Here is a 16044-nt window from a genome sequence, read left to right as displayed (position 1 = left end):
CCCGGAAGAATGTGTCGTCTTTTGGTGGTCACAGAAACGCACGAGTTTTAGTGTGAGGGACCCGGGACCCAGGCCTGTATTAGAGCACTTTGTTAGGAATAAACATTTGGTAAATTTGGTCTGATTGATCTACTGGTCTTCTCTTTGACAGAACGAACTCGCAAAATTGTTAGGTGCGCCAGTGTGTGGATTAGGACATAGAAATTTGTGTTAAGTGTTGATCGTAAATTGGAGTCAGATCAATAGCTAAAATCCGTATCCTAACAGGAGCCAAAACAAAGGTTATTAGTGGAAAGGAGGCTTATCCTCGAGCCCTGTGGTCAATGCCGCCATTTGTTAATATAGACTCGTCGTAGTGTCCGGAAGAAACCATCAACAGGGTGAAAAGTGCCACAATCACAATGATCCATGGTGGTCATCCCTGTTTTTATTATTACTGCATTGCGCCCCCGGGCTCCGTGATGCTTAAATCTTTAAATGGATGCCATAAAACACACACACACATGGACACACACACACACGCGGACACACACAAATTTGACATTCCCAAAACAAGACTATATTCGATATTAGTGCTTGAAAATTATATATAATTTTATTAAATATTAAATATTTCAAATGATCAAAAGTATAAACACAAAAGACAATATAAAAACAAAAATATATCAAAAATGATATCTACAATGGAATCATTTTTACATACAATATAAATGATTGGATTAAAAATAGAAAAAATATATGAATATGTAAATATCACCCTGCAAATATTCCCCCATAAAATGATTAAAATTAACATATAGAAAGCAGATAAATGCTAATCTCCAAGCTTTGAAAATAAAATCCTGCAAGTAAACTCTTGTGAAGTTACTTCCTGCTCAGCGGGCATCGGCCATGTTTCCTCACGGCTCGGCGGGCAGCATCGGTCGCCCCCCTGGAGTTCACCTGTGGGCTGATGGAAACAAGAGTGCGCTCTTGTCCGGGCCTGGGCCGGCGTGTAATGGAAATGTAAGCTCATTTCACAGAGTGCCGCCCCGCTTCGGGGACACCCAATCTCAGCGTAGTCAAAGAAACACAAAGTTTCTTTGCCAAAGTTAGCTCGCCCTCTGTTGATCAGGAACATTTGAACCTTAGTTGCTGTCAACCCCGTTTAGAATCCTTAGTGTCTTAAAACCCTAATTTGAAACCTTAATTATTTGACGGCAAGCTTTGGGTTTCCAATAAGGCTCAACTTTTCAAATTCGGGTTCAAATTTTGGTGTTAAAATTCTAATTTTAAACTCGGTTTTAGAGTTAGAGTGAGAGAGAATTAGAGTTTCAAATTAGAGTTAGAATTTTAAATTAGGATTTTGAATGAGCGTTACATGAATACCTGAAGAGGAAAACAAGCTGAGTGTGAAGGGCCTTGCTCAGCATCCTTGCTCAGCATCCATGCCCAGCCTAAAGCTCCTCTCGGGCGGGCCACCACGCTCGAAGGTCTGAGCCCTTGCCTGCTTAGCTCCGAAGCAATGGACCTTTCCAAAAGTGTGTTTCTAAACATCTTGTTAAGATGAAGAATTAACACTCAGGCACAACTCAGGCTCTGCTCCAGCTCTCCATTGATGAATTAATTGATTCAGAGGAGCCTTTTATCCATATGGTGTATTTAGTTGCAGGAGCAGCCAAGCAGTAAATTGCCTTTTATTGGCCTCACCTTTTTACTCGTGAGGGTCACCGTGCAGTCTTAACTTGCAATTAGGGTCTACACACAAACACTTCACCAGAGTGTGGAGTCTCCCACCACAAGTTCTTTATTTTGGCATGCATTTCCACCTTTGGCCACTTGTTGATATTCTGTGTAAAAATACTAAAAGAAGAGAAAGCAGGAAGTGACAGCCTCAAGATATTAGGAAGAGATTGTGAATGTTTCTATCCTCTCCCATCCTGCATTTTACGGCTACAGTTAGCAACAACAGTAAGGTCTTTTTTATAATGTGCACGTTTGGGCATGATTATTGAGGTGTATTGTGAGATGATGTGTTTGTTAGTTTGGGGAGAAAAAAAAAGGCATTTGTTTACTACTGGGGTCAGTATTGTTTGTAAAGTCATTTTTGTCTACCTCTCGATATATTAAATGTTGTCTTTGGATTTTTTTTTAATGTGTATTATTGCTTGGTGATCTGGAATGCGACACTTCCAATGGATTGTGATAATTGTGATTAATTAATCAAACCAATGATGGATTTTAAAGGGACCGTCAATACCAAAATTTGCTTTCCTATAATATGTTGTATGTTCTCTTACTAGTCTAAACACGGCATTCTGATTCATATTGACTTTTTGGAATATGAGTTTAGTAGCAAAATTCACCTGTCCAGCTCAGGGGCGGCCATTTTGCCACTTCTTGTTGACTGAAAATGATATCACAGTTGTCAGGTCAGAGATCACAACCAATCACACAGCTCAGCAGTTTTCTGAAACGGCGTGGTCTGGTTAAAGTTTTGAATTGGGGTTAAATCTTAGTTGAATGTTTTTTGCAAAGGCTTTCATATTCAGGTGTAGAGTTTCAAGCCTGGCTTCGGGTACATTTGTGTAGTGTTGTGTTGAAGTGTTGTGCAGTGGGGTTGGGTCAAGAGGTGTGCGACGTGAGTACCCATTCAACCGTATCTGACTCAGTGGCGATGCATCATACGTTGTTGACGCGGCAATAACGAAAAGAAATGAGCGACATCAGCATTTAGCTCGCTGATGGTGCGATTTGTTGTTGTCAGCAAATCAGTTGAAATGTGATCCGGGTTTATCGTGCGTACTTGCTTCTGTATACAATATCATCCAAAGTGTTTTGTATAGAGCTTGTCAATTTTATTTTGTAAGGGGGAAGATTGAGAGGTGTTTTTTTCCAAATCTTTATCTCTGAACATTTTGATTGATTTATTATTTTTGTTTGTGTGGTAGGGAAAAAATATGTGCTGTGTGGTGTTTTTTTTTTTTTTTTTTTAGAAAGCACACACAAGCTTTTTTTTTTTTTTTACCTTAAGTTCTTCAAAAAGCGCTGACTCACCAGATTGTCTTGACGAAGTGACTCCATTGAACGTGATTGTTTTTCAGGTGATCTTGGCTGCAATGTGACACTATTGATCTGCGAACACAACGCACACATTCCGATCGCGTGACTGTTTTCTCACGTCGCCCACAGTGAAAATGAGCACTCGATGTATTTTTATTACATTCCGAATCAAGCGGATAGAAAAACTAAGGCTTTTCTTGGCAAGATAGTGGAAAAGGGTGTGAAGAGTTAGACTGCAAAGAAATGGTGCATGCAAATTCCTTTTTTATTATATTGTTTATTTTTGTACACTTTAACTTCTTTGTGGTAGAGCGGCTGCATCAACTGGGGCTTTTTTCCTCTTTGTTTAGAGACGTGTGTTGTTTTTTTTTTTTTTTTAGAATCCCAACCAAATCAGGTTTGCCGGACTTCAATGGTATTCACGTCGAGGGTGTGCGTATTTGTTTTGTTTGTAGACTCTTGGCTCGGCATGATGAGTTGTGGCTGCCCGAGGCTGCGGCTGAGAAAAATCTGGAGGGAGGTGGCAGGCAAGGCAGGCGGCCTGCGGATTAAAGATGATATCGTGCGGCGGCGCAGGAATGATGGCGGAGATACACGACGCCCGGCCAAGTTGCCGGCGAAGTGAACTGCGCTCCAAAAAAATTCCTCTCAAGGATAAATGTAGAGAGACGTTCAAATTATTCGAACCTTTGTTTTAAACCTTTCTTTGGTGCGCCCTGAGGTAGACTTGAGGCTTTGTATTTTTTTGGCTTACCAAACAACGGAATTGTGTCATATTAACCAGATGCACCTAATTTAGTGTGGACTTGTTTATTTTTGACATCAGCAGGATAGGGAACAAAAAAAAGAAATCCCAGGGAGTGAGAAATGACTTCCTGTGGTGCAGTAAATAGTAAAAGCAAAGAGAGGATGAAGTGCACACATTAATCCCGGAGTCAGAGCAATCTTGTAATCCACTCACTATGCTAATTGCCTGTTCTTTTTGCTGCAAAGGGGCCTTTTACAGGCCATTAAATGGCACTGAGCGCTTGACAAAGGATCACCAAGCGTGCGCACCCCTTCTCACCGCACACCGCAAGCCCATCCACTCGCTCTCTGTTTTATACTCAGTCAGGCTGTTGCACGCCCACACGCCGCTTTTTCCAAATAAAACGGCAGAAAATGAGAGATGCCGGGAGTCGTTTATTTATTTATTTATTTGAGATATTGTCGGCAGGACGTGCAAAATTGCATTCCTGCCGCGATGCGAAGGCGACAAATTGTACATCTTTGAAAAAAAAAAAAAAAACACATTTTGATCTCTGTGTGCACGCTGTTTTGTGTTGCCAGTGAATATTGTATGACATGATGACTGAGTGCTGTTGTTGGTAGAAACCTGCGCCAAAATCATGGCAGGATATTATTATTTTTTGTGCGAGGGGAGGGGAAAGGGGGTGCACCAACACAGCGTTTATGTTTGTTACGTGCACTCAACCCACAAATCCACATTTGCACCATTTTTGGCTAATTGGGGAGAGGTGGTGTGCCAATTCAACCCTTTTTTTGCGTGACTTTATTGTGTGAGAGCAAAATAAGGTGGTGCACCAAATTTGTATCAACTCGCCGATACGCCGATTTTCCTTTCAATGAGATGTTCTAAATCAAGCTTTTTCATTACTATTTGTGATGCAAGAGACGGTGTGCCAAATCAGGTAACCTTTGGTGAGGGAGGTGCACCAAACTGAGTATTTTTGAATCGGTGTTCTGGGGGGGGGGGCTACTCTGGCTTTTTGAAGACTGTGTGTGACATAATGATTTTTATTTTAGTCCTTTTTTATGCATGAGGGAAAAGTGGGTGGGCCAAGATACGTAGGTTTTCTCTTTTGTCACTTACTCACCCAAAAGTAAGTATATGCACCAACACACTTTTTGGGAAAGCAGTGCAATTTAGACAAAAGTAGTGTGTTGCCGCTATCTTGACATGGCATAATGAAACATCCATAGTCAAACAAAAACCTTTTGGTCGCTAGGATGAATCATTACTTGCAGATTTTCACAGTAGGAAGCATTGCAAACACAGTAAGCGTACATGACCTGCTGTTGACCACAGCTCACGCCCGGACGCTCACACGCCGGCTCGCCAATGTCACACAGCATGCCACCTGCCATGCCTGATAAAAGTCTTTCAATATTACGGATGTTCACCTTTTACGGGTAGCTCTAGAATGGATCCCCCCCTCTGCATTAAACCAGCATTAAAAGTACTTTATAGGTTGAGAAAAAAAATAACCAGAGGTCATATAAGAGCTTCGTCACCCTCTTTCCACTGTCATCCATCACCGCCGAGGTTGAAGCGTCAGTGCCAACGATGGCTTTTGGAGCCCCCCAAAATTAACAACAAACTAAAGGCGGCCGATCGATAGATTGTGTCTGGAGAAATGATGAAGCGGCACTTCACAAGAGGGAAAATCAATGTCGCTTGCTCTCTCGTGTGCCTCCATCTTTCTTTCGCACAACTTGAGCTTTACTGCGCTTATATGTGTGTGCGTGTGTGTGTGTCTGTGTGTGTGTGTGTGTGTGTGTGTGTGTGTTTGTAAGCCATTTAATGTTCCTTTTGTTTCTTCCCTTTTAGGCCGTAAGGACCCTCTGCCACTTTGATGTGTGAGCCCAGAGATGGCCCGACAGTGGAAGTAAGTAAGTGTGGCGCTTTCACCGTTTATTGGCCCTCCCGTGTATCCATCAACATCTTACTCAGGTTTTCATGTTGCTCACGCCCCTTAGTATAGAGGTAAATGTAGTTCTTAGACGCCAAAAACTGCAGTCAATCAGTTTCATAGGGTCAATCGTATTGTTGTTGTCATTGGAGTGGCTCATTTGCATTTAACAGGACAGCCGCCACAAAAGCTACTCATTTCACCAACGCTGTAAAAAACAAAAAGAGGATGGAAAGTGACCGATAGTATTGATTTTTTTTTTTTATGCTATTTTTAAGAACTCGCCCAAAAAAAGACATGTCAGTTCAGTGACATTTTTTTTTTCTTTTTAATTCTGCAGTGACAACACTTCGAGCCTTTGAAAAATAATCCCATTATGTTTCCCCGGGCATTACATTAATAAAGTTCTCAGAGCGGAAAATCAAAGCCTCTGGAGCTCGATATTAGCTCTCGTAGTGCGGTGGTCGCAGAGTTGAAGGGAAATAAATAAATAAATAAATACATAAATAAATAAATAAATAAAATTAGAAACTAAATAAATAAACCAGTCTGAAAAGAGGCAATAAAAATGAAGGTGAGTCTTTGTGGACAACACCATTTTGGCTCTGTCGTGTCATACTGGACATTAATGAAAGAATCATGTGATCTTTCAGACTTGATGCATTTTGACAGTCGCCGCGATTGATTTTTTTTTTAATATGACATCATTATTGGTGTATTGGGGTGAATCATATAGCCTTGTAATTTAAATGAACTGGTGAGGGAAAAAAAAAAAAGGGAACCGATGTCTTCATCTGAAGGACTTTTTGATGCCATCGACCTTCAAAGATCCTCCAGCGAGCGTGTTGCGTTTGTCCAACAAGCTATCCGGATGAAAAGGGATTCGAACAGCACGTGTCCCGCTTCCAACATTCGCTGTCTGCATCCCGCTGAGGTGACTCCGCAGTAGTCCGACACCTCGTCACCTCCTCCGGAGATGAAAGATGAGCTCGCCTCAGCAGAGGTACCTTGCTGGAGAGCTCCTGTGATGCTTTTGGACTTTTGTCATTGGGCGAAAGAAATAAACGAGTATGTCCAAACTTCTTCATGTTCAGAACGAGGTGAATTCTGGGCCAGCATTTCGGCCTCAGAGCTCCACAAGGATAAAGAGCTTTGACCTAATTAGCTGACTTTGTTAAGTAAAAGTGCACTGAGCATAACCCCCCCCCCCCCTCCCCCTCCCCCTTGTGTTTTGCCTCCATGACTTTATTAGCAGCTTTAATGAGCTGCCGGGAGAGCGTTTGTATCGTTACACCATATGCATGAAAGCAGCTGTTCTTAATTTTTCGAACTTTGTGTCAGACCGATACCGAATCCTCCAATGAGCCTTGGAAGTGGTTGCCAATCATCAACCACCCTTGGTCGCCATTCACCGACCCTTGGACTGGTCACCAGTTCATCATCCCAGCTCGGAGATCGGTCACCAAATTACCCCACCTTAATTGGTTGACTGTCAATCACAAGAAACATATTAGGAGATTTAAACGTCCAACGCTACAGTGTCATGAAAGCTTGATACCTTCAAGTCATCCTTCCTACCTTCCTGCCTGCCTTTGTGCTTTTTTTTTTTTTGCTCTGAGGCTAATCACGCCGCAGCCACATGATCAATGATGGCTACCACGGCCAAACGCTCTGGCAGACTTAAACAAGCTGCCTGTCACCACACAAAGATTTTCTCCTGTTGATGGCCGACCATTTTCTTTGACTGGAGCACCTCGCTGCAGGCGTTTGTTCCCACGCAGCTTCTGACCAGGAGAGAAAATGCAAGGAAACGCCTTCTGTTCATTTGCCATTCCTTTAGTTTCGCAAGAACTGGCTTTTGTTTCTCTTGTTGAAGTCGCTCGGGTGTTCTGAGTCATGAGAAGAGCCGTGTTGATATTGACAAGTCAAACCTGGAGACGTCATAACACGTCAACGCATTTCTCTTAAAGCCTCAGGAAAGATTCGTTCCATGTCTACCTATCCGTTGTTAATCTTGCAGTGTCATAATTTCCAAACATTCCAAAACCTACCCAAACCTTTTTCCATACCCAATACAATACTGTATTTATTATGAGTTTTAAACTACAGGCGTCTAGGGGGGAAACGTCACATGAATTCAAGAGACACCTCTATTCCTCTTCTTCCATTATCTTGGCATAAATTAAATCAATTTCACACAGATGCACCAAGGAGCACCTTGGGAAAATAGATCAGGTCGCAAGAGAGAGCTGAAAGACTTGCAGCAACCCTTTAATGATGACTTAACAACAGGCGCAAAAAAATAAACCAGCGGGCCTCTTTTCTTTATCTCCGAGATGAAATCCTCTGCAGACGGTAACGTGCGAGGAGAAACGTGCAGGCGAGAGGAAATGTAAACGAGAGAGGGAGAACGTGTAGGGGGGTGGTGGAATTGTGACAGCCGGCTTGTCAAAACTCTACCATGAATATTGCACCACACTTCACACACGGACACACACGCACACACACTTGCACAGTGAAGAAAGACTACTGAGGTGTGCATAGATAGATGGATGAATGGATGAATGATGATGTGGAAAGGTTGAGGGAAAGACAGGGAGGGCTTGGATGGATGGATGGATGGATGGATGGATGGATGGATGGATGGATGGATGATATTAAGTGGTGAATGTATGACTGAGGTGCCCTAATCACAAACAAGCACTTGCATTGCATCATCAAAGATAAAGTAAAACAAATATTTCTTCTCCCATCGGCACTACATCCTAAACCACCTTGCAAGTGCCTCACGTGGTCGCCACCCCAGGCGTGAGTGTGGCCTGCTTGCTTCCCAAGGGGGGGGTCTCCTGTCTACAGGATCCCCGGAGAGGGATCGTCACGCCGACCTGGTTTCGGGTTCTCTCTTCCTTCTCGTTCTTACCTGGGACAGTTTGAGGACCATTTCCACTTGCTCTGAAATGACACGGCGGTTACGTTCCACTGGCTTGAGGGTAGCCATTTTTCATGATTTTGTCAAATTAATTTGGCGCATAATTGCCTTTTGGATGATGCGTGACATTGTCATGAATACTCATCAAACTGCGCCGTCAACGTCGCTTAAGAGGAAATGGCAGCCATCCATTTTCTGTAGCGTTTATCCCATCTCGACCCGAGACTGAGGAATCCATATTAGCTGACAGTGAGCTAAAGACACGCTACACAAAAGGATTGGTCGCCTGTCAGGCAGGCAGTCACCTCAGATTTGTCATCTGTTAAATTGCTGGATTGGTCACCAATTAATCTGGATGACTTAACTTCAACTAGTGGTTGAAGTCGGCGCCCAGATGTTCCATCTTTGGAGGTACTATCAGACGTTACTGCCGAAGGGCTTATCACCGGGATGTTAGGCTGGATCGTTCCCCCCCAAGTGTCATCTTAAAGGCGTGCTACTGTGCTGAAGCTGTAAAGACGCAGCTGTTGGCACAATAAAAAAAAAAAAAAAAAAAATGCAGCGTCTTCACATTGCAATGAAAACACCCGCCCTCATAACCTTAACCATCAAAATCAAATTCCGGTCCAGATGTATGCACAAGACGTGAGGGTTGAAAATCAGGAAGGGGGTTGCCTCGGTGACTGAATCATAAAAAAAAAAAAAGAAGTGATGCTGCATAATTGCCTGTCAGATAATTAATTGGTGTTTAGTGGTGAAGTTGGGCGCATCCATCAAGGTTTGCTGGCAAGCCGGCTGCTGTATCGATGGCGCCGCTGATGAGGGCAATAATGAGAGACGCTTTAGGACCGTGCTGGACGCCACCAACAATGGAAACATCCGTGCCACAATACCGTACATATTTCATCTCCCGCTCTGAAAGATAACCACCACTGTAGTCGTCCTTTACCATTCCTCAAGGTCTAATCCGCTTCCCAAAGGGATAATTATCGGAATCCAAAGTACCTTTTTCACATGCTGATCAGGTGTTTCATTTGTCCCCTGAGGTGTCAAAGTCAAGGGTACAAGCCTTTTGAGGGTATGGCCTCAGTCAAAAGATTCTGATTGTAACTGTGGATGTATAAATTGAATTTATATTCTCTGCAAAAAGTACTATCATAACACTTCAATTACGATATGATACAAAAGTTTTGTTTGACACCAAGGGAGGCCAGCGATCGACTGACCACACGGGGAAAGACAAATGAAGGAGTACTACTGCTGGTGCGGCGTGCTGAATTCTCGCAATTAGCTGCGCGCTAGCAAACATTGTCGGCGCCGCTGACCTCCCGTCGCGCAGCGGCCGTCACGACTGGAAGCTTCTCCTGGCTTATTATGGCTCCAAGTGTTATGGTAATGGAGGGCGGGTGTGTATGGTGGCGATAGCGCCGCGGGAAAGGATAGCCTATTATCCTCTGCTGTGTCCTCTTATCCATCGCCGGTCAATGCTAATAATGGCGCGGGAAAGGGCAACCTTTCTGTTCTGGTGATGATGTGGGTGGTTGGAGAACAGTAGAAATATAGAAAATGTGATTTATTTATTTTTTTGCAATGGAGGACTGGTGTTCTCTATAACATGGGCGAAGTACACCAGATTTGCACCCATGTGCACAGTTAGCATTAGGTTTAGCTAACTAATACAATCACAGCGCGCCTCTATTATGCAGTAATTAGGTTTAGCTTTACCCAGATAGCATCTCCACAGTGCACCCACTATTTAAAATACCTTTATCCAGCTAGCATTGCCACAGCAAACATCCTTTTTAAATAAAGCTTTAACTTAAACAATCTCGCATGACCTTAACGCACCTCTTGTTCGCCAGCTAGCACAAACATGACTGCTTTTTTTTTATTTTTATTTTAAAACAAAATTCCATTTCATTGTCATTTCTTTGTTCTTTTTTGCTGTAGCCTGAGAATATGTACTATGTGTCTGTATAAAATACTCCAGCGCAGTATGGCATTAGCATCTTATTGCTTTTCAGGAGGAGCTGACAACTTTCTGGTTTGAGTCCACCTGACAGTCCACCAACACACCTGAGACGACAGTAAGAGCGATTTTGGTGATTCCAATCGAATGATTCCTCGAAAATGTTTATCTGAGCGAGATGAGCATTTGTAGATTCCTGTTGAATTAACACCCTCTGACAGATTGATAGTGTAAAAAAAAAGTGTTTGTGTTGGCTGGATGTCTGTCTGGCTACTGCCCACAGGCTTTATCTGCCAGAGGAAATATTGACCAGCAACACTTGCACTTTGCTGGCGTTATTACTTTTCGCCCGTGTAGTGTGTGTGTGTGTGTGTGTGTGTGTGTGTGTGTGTGTGTGTGTGTGTGTGTGTGTGTGTGTGTGTGTGTGTGTGTGTGTGTGTGTACGTGCGTGTGGACAAATAACACACATTTGTTTGAGTCAAGAGAACACGAGCAAAACTGTTTTGGTGAGCCGCAAAAAACCCTCAGGAGTCTCTAAATGAATGTTTTTGTGGTTTGTGTGTGTTGCTGTGTGGCCTGCTAAATAATCGCACTAGTGCAAAGCTATTTTGTTCACATCAGTATTTAAATCGAGTCTAGGGGATTGAACTCGACTTAACCTTAACCCTTACCAACGATTATCTTAACAACCATAACCAACCCTAACATTAACTCCAACTGTTATCAAGTTTAACCTGAAAAATAACCTAAGACTTTTGAAAGCCATCATTTTAATGATCAGAGTGATAACATTCAAATAGCTCACGAGTGGGACACCTGTAGCATTTAGCGTGTGAACCTGACCTCCATCACGATCCCCCTCTTGCACATCAAACACAGCGCTAATGTTATTGCACTTTTTAAAGCGTGCATTGTAATTGCCGTACAATCCCATTTTCAGCTGTTAAATGGCTGTCAAGCCCCCGGTGGAGTGACGCTCTCCAGTCAAGTGGGCCCTTGACATTTAGTGATGGCGCGGGACTTGAAAGACTGAAACTGATTAAAGATTCACTCAAACACATTCTGCCAAAGATGCTTTTGTAGATGTGCGTAAGGACTGGAAATGCAGCAAAACGCTCTCGAGGCAGCATTTGCTTCAGCGTTTTTGTGCGGGTTGTTCAAGTAACTCGAAGCGATGGCTGTTCCGTTTCTGGCCCTTCTAAGTGATGGAAAACAAAAACAGTCGTGGCCCGCTCCACCCTGGTTTACATTCTACTTTCTCCCTCGTGGGACTGTAAAAACAGTGAATGAGCACTAAAGGAACAACATAGCAACACTCTTCCCCCAGCAGTACGACGGGGTCTTGACCTCATCTCCTGAGCTCGGCAAAGAAAAGAACCTCCTGGAGCTCGCCGATTGCCAAATTGCGACTCTCGGGAAATGCCGCCGCCGTCCCCCCGCCGAATCGCAGTGAGGCGACAAACAAACACAGATGTAGGTAGGTCCTCGACATTACGCCTTCTTCCCGCTAATAAGCCAGCGGAGCGCCTCTCGGGACGAGCAGCTGGTCGTGTTTTTACAAGGCCGTCAAGGCACGCCACTCCTCGTTCATCAGCAGCTGTTAGCTACGCATCCTCGCACCTAATTGCTCTTGCTGGCACTCGGGCCGTAGCGCAACGTTTTTTTCTTGTGTTTTTTTTTCCCCAGTAGTAGTTATCAGGGCCTGATGGATGCTGGGTGAAAACAGGAAGCTAATTGGGTGGAGTCAGTAGTTCATTAATAATTGCAGATCAATGAAAATGCAATCTACTATATAAAATCTCGTTGTAAGAAAAGTGGTGCGCAGCAAAAAAGCCAACTTTGGTGCCCACCTAATCTGTTAACTGCACAAAGCAAACCATTGTGTTTTGTCTCGTGAATTAATGGTGGCATTTTAGTTTCCAACTGTCTATCCAAAGTTCTCTTTGGTGGGATTCACTTGTTTGGTGCACTGCAGGCTTGACTCATTTATTTATTGTACACCGGGGATGGCTTGTTTGCTTCCCACTTGGGTTTCATTGTCTGCTTCCATAAAAAAGGGAACACACATGCACACCCACGTTAGCAAACTTTGCTATCGGGGTTAGTAAGTAAGTAAGTAAACAGAAGGTCTGTTTGTTTGTAATTTTTTTTTTTCCCTGAAGGATGATGTCCTCTGTGCCCTTTTTATCTCTCGTGCACAACCTGATGTGAATCGCAACAATGTAGGGAGTCAGTCGACCGTGAACGCATCATCATCGTCATCATTGTGTGCGTGTCAGTGATTAACATACATATTTGTTCTGTTCTGTATTGGCTCTAAAAAAAACCACAATCGTTTGTTGGCTTTGTTTGGATAAGATTTGGTTTTGTTTCATTTTTTTGTGATGTTTCCTTTGTGTCTATTTTTCACGTCATGTCACTTGTTTCTTGCGAATCAGCTCCCACGTCTCATCAGTTTGCTTGGATTTAGTTAATTGACAGATCAAAAAAATGTAGTACGGCCAATCATTGTGTTTTCTTTTTATTCATTAAAGATAACGATTTAAATATAAATCTCGATGATGCTAGCTATACTTTGACGAAAAAATTCACGAGTCGTGACTCTATTCACAAAGCCGCCACTCTTTTGTCCCCGAATGCAGTCGCTACGAAGATGCTGTAAATGGAGGACGAGAGGTCCCTCAGCAGTTCTTCCCAAATGTGAAAAGATAATTGTCTCCTCGCTAGAAGGAGGTGTGTCTGTGTGACCCCCCGAGTAGGTATGAGGGTCCCTTCTGAGGTGTTGTAATTACTTGTGCTGATAGAGGTGAAGAGAGGACGCCGCTCGCTTCCCGGCAAAACCGCCGCCTCCCCCCCTCCCCTACTCGCTCTTGCCATATGCAGCGTTTAATGTCAGTGTAATCTGTAAAGGTTAGTGCTGTACATCTCCACAAGCAGCTGAATCAGTGCTCTGGAAACACGCTGTGACATTAAGAAGCCCGGCGCCCTTTAGTCCGCTTTAATACGACCACACTTTGAGTGCTTCCCTTCTATCGGTAACAGTAATCGCACTCGGGTGTGTTCACTTGTGTTGGTACTTGTAGTGGCCCCTAGTACTTGCGAGGAATTGTGATTTGTTTGTGATCGACACGTCTCGAGTATGAAGCAAACGAATGCATTTTGGTGCACTTGACTGGTTTGTTCAGTTTTTTTTGGGGTAATTTAGAAATTAGCCTTGGTGGACACCAAAGGGAAACTCAAGTGTGCCAAGAAGGGAACCCTGGAGAATACCCCAAAAAAGTCAGGAAAACATTTTGCGCTATACTGCCACTATTGGGAACATCTCAGTCTTTGCACGTTTCCAGCAATTATCTTCAAACCCGAATAATGGATTTGGAATTAGCACACAGGGATTCTTTATCTTTTTTCACATAAAAAATCCCAAATTAAGCTTGATCATATTTTTTCCTTCAATTAGCAGTGGTTCACTTTTGCATCATAGCTCACGTTGTTTTATTTTTCTACCCTTGAGCAAATTCTATTCCATTATTTCCAATGGGACTTGTTGGATAATTGGACATAGATGTGTGTGATCAAACTGTGATGATGTACTGTATGTATAATATAGCGAGATGTATAAATATGTACATCAAACCACTGACCCATTTCTGCGTGAATGAGGTCACATTCTATGGTAGACGAGTTTGCGTGTAGAAATACGGATTGTCTTATTTGCAGTGTGACTGTATGAATAGGAATATATGACTGTGACAATGTTATGAATTGAAGAAACCTGATTTGCACTGGCGGGCAAAATTGCTCCAGTGGCGTCAAAGCACACTGGAGTCCAAACGCAAGCTAGCGTGAGGGTGGGGGTCTAAGGTGAGTCAGGCGTGAATCTGTGAGTGACCACCGCTATCCCACAGTGCCAGGACAAAATGTGTGGCGTCATACATTTTGACATTTGATTGACATTTGCAAATTCGCAAACGGTATTCATAGATTTATTTATTTATTTATTTCAATTATTTGCTCAGTCGTCACCTATGCACTGTTTTTTTTTGTGTTTAAAAAAAAAAAAAAAAAGAGTAGAGTTTTGCATCTTGTGGCAACTGGAGGCAATTGTAACCCTTTTTTTGTAAAAGCTGTCATTTTTCTAACAAACAGGCCAAGCTAGTACAAGCACAACAGAAACAAAGGTTAATCTATAGAAGTTGCGCAAAAATCTATCTTTTATATATAAAATGTTACTATATGTTTTATTATTATATATTGCTTTTGAACGTAGCAGGTCATTTTAGGATAAGTTCAGACTGTGGCATACAACTATTGCCGTTGCCCTTCCTGAGAAAAAGCTCGGATAAGCACAGTGCAAACAAAGCGTGGCATGAATTGGCACATTGATGATAAATAGAGTCCCAAAATACTGTTAACACAGTCATCATCATCCGACATCCTCCATCTTCTCAAAGTCAGTGGACTCACTGGGTGTGCATTAGCGGTGTGTTTTGAGGGGTAAAATGGCACATTACAGCACATTAAGACGCATTACGGCACAGGCGTGGGGCGGCGCGACTCTACTCCGTCATTACAGAATTGTCCTCTGATGCTTTTGTGTCATTTCCCTGCCGCCGTTTCGGAGTGGCCAAGTAGAAAATTGCCTGGCGCCGGTTCATAATTATATGCCGAGCGTACGCGGATCACCTCTGAGCCGAATGCGCGCCGCTTCCGATCAGATGCTCTGCGCCGCGGATTTTACTTAGCACAATGCCACAAATCACCGCCGCTTCCCTTTTTGCAGCCACCATGGGATGACAAAGTGTCGTGAGAATCGGTAGGCATATAAAATTACAAATCTGCACATATTTTAAAGATTTTAATGACGGACGTACTGCTACTACTTAGCTAATTTGATGCCTTCGAGGAAGCAAGGGGGCTTTTTCAACAAATAACTGTCAGTCAATAAACAAATCTCGCCCGGGTCGCTTCTCCGCGGATCAGCCTGAGAGCAAGAGATCAACCAATCCCAAAGTCTCAAATAGTTGTTGGGAAAGGCGAAAGACGGGCGGAGTCGCGTGGGATATCGACGCGGAAAGCAAAATTAGAATTGATTTGTGGAGAAGCGAAGGGTGGTAAGACTGAAGGGAGGTTGCGATCTGGCACAAGCTCCCGTGAATCCCTAATCCGTCCTGTCTTTGAGGAAATCTCCGTGGCAGAAGCGGCTTCTCATTACTCTCACAGACAGGCGATCCGTCGCAGATTGGATGCGAGACGAGCTCCGGGGCGGCACGGAGATGCCTCGACTCGTCTCGCCGGGCCTAATGGGATTCTTGTAAACAGGCGGCTCACTGGAGCACCCTTGCGTATTAACTGTTTTGTTTCACAGGTGGTTGAGCCACTTTCGACTCATCCTTGATGCATTGCCAAAATTG

At 43.3% G+C, this 16044-nt stretch overlaps 1 protein-coding gene across 5 annotated transcripts in view; it reads left to right on the top strand.

Annotated features, from left to right (window-relative positions):
- The window catches only part of mgat4c (mgat4 family member C), a 45298-nt gene that overhangs the window by 11641 nt on the left and 17613 nt on the right, over positions 1–16044 (top strand). For 3 of the 5 annotated variants that reach the window (XM_085915372.1, XM_085915374.1, XM_085915373.1), the window contains 2 exons: positions 5654–5711; positions 10689–10751. The gene's annotated coding sequence lies outside the window, so the exon portion shown is untranslated. Of the gene's footprint in view, positions 1–1828; positions 1951–5653; positions 5716–10688; positions 10752–16044 lie in introns of those variants that run through there. The other 2 variants (XM_085915370.1, XM_085915371.1) reach the window with 2 other exon arrangements.

This window comes from Syngnathus leptorhynchus, chromosome 6, assembly GCF_054491065.1.
Source record: "Syngnathus leptorhynchus isolate UIUO chromosome 6, UIUO_Slep, whole genome shotgun sequence".
Taxonomy (NCBI): domain Eukaryota; kingdom Metazoa; phylum Chordata; class Actinopteri; order Syngnathiformes; family Syngnathidae; genus Syngnathus; species Syngnathus leptorhynchus.
The sequence above is the reverse complement of the archived record's forward strand: the minus strand, read 5'-3'. Positions and strand labels throughout refer to the sequence as shown.